General features: G+C 38.0%; 1 protein-coding gene across 1 annotated transcript in view; it reads left to right on the top strand.

The window, feature by feature from the left end:
* The window catches only part of RFX4 (regulatory factor X, 4 (influences HLA class II expression)), a 78,503-nt gene that overhangs the window by 8,045 nt on the left and 69,067 nt on the right, over positions 1–1,391 (top strand). The window lies entirely within an intron of this gene.

Consider the following 1,391-nt stretch of genomic DNA (forward strand, 5'->3'; position numbering starts at 1 on the left):
CCCCGCGGCATGCAAGCCCTGTGTGCCGAAGGCTTATTGCGTGCCGGCCGTTTGTTTAGGAAAAACAAATGAAAAACACAATTTAAAAGTGATTTGAAATGTGTATGTTGGTCCTATGCACTGAATAAAAGTAGGCCCCTGAAAGGCAGGGAAGGAGTGTGCGGTCCAATAATTAGAGGCCTATTGTCATGCAGATGCAGAAGAGGGGCTGCCCGCAGTGTCTGCGGGGGGGAACTGTAAATCTGGATTTTCCTGACATTCAGGGGACGGGCCTCACAAGCTGAAGGATGTTCAGTTAACATAACTTGCCCTGTATGTGATGGAAGAAATATTGTGGCGCGAGGGCTGAAGATGGCATTTTCCAAAGTGGGGTTTTATTTGTGTGCACCAGTTCTTGGGACTGCACAAAAGGCCTCTCAACGGGGCCTGATCTTCAGAGGAGGAAGCCTGGCTCCCTTAAGATTCAGCATCCCAAAGGCTCGCTTAAATAACTTCTAAAAGTTGATCGTATGAAGAAATGAAACCTGCAGTATGGTGTACAGGCGCAGCGGTTTACCTCATCATTTAGGTATCAAAGCCTTCTACATTTAATTCTTTCATCAGGGATTTTCATCAGTTTGTTGCATCAAACACAGTCTAATATTTTGTGTTTCCCAAAGAATACCTTTCTAGAGATGCTGATTGTGCTTCGCTCTCAGCTTTCACTTACAAATGTTTAATATGCTTCACAAATCACAATTTAATAGGCATTATTCTGGACTTTTTTTTTTTTTCCAAATAACTAATGTAAACTGGGAAAAATCCAGTATTTTAAACCAGTTTTGTTTTTTTTCTCTTTTATTTATCCATCTTTTATTCAAATGTTTGGAAAGAGAGCAAAAGACAGTTATCTTGGATTACTATCAGAAAAATTATCTCAAAAGGAATAAAGTATATTATAGAATATTTTTAATTTTAGTTTTTCTTGTTCAGAATTAATCTTTGTCAATTTGTAAACATCTGGTATATATTGTATGTTAGGACCACAACAGTGGATGAACTCCATTAAGTTAAATGCCTGATCTAATATAAAACTGGGGTAAGGCAACTATTCCCTTAAAGCAGGTGAACATGTTTTCGTGTTCTGATATCCTGCCTGGGTTTTTTTGGTTGGTTTGTTGTTTTTTTTCTCTTTCATATAAACTTATCCTTTCCAATGTCATTATTCCTATGCACCACTCTGCTCCTGCTATCAGTGATGTTTGCAAGCTTTATTGCCTTAAGCAGTATCTACAGATACTAGCTTAGAGAGCATCGTTATTTACATTTCCACAATTTAGCAAATATTTTGGGAAAGCTTTTACACTTGAGAACATTTTTGATCAGATATTTCCTTACCAGTTTACAAATGT

This window comes from Charadrius vociferus, unplaced genomic scaffold (assembly GCF_000708025.1).
Source record: "Charadrius vociferus isolate BGI_N301 unplaced genomic scaffold, ASM70802v2 scaffold883, whole genome shotgun sequence".
Classification (NCBI taxonomy): domain Eukaryota; kingdom Metazoa; phylum Chordata; class Aves; order Charadriiformes; family Charadriidae; genus Charadrius; species Charadrius vociferus.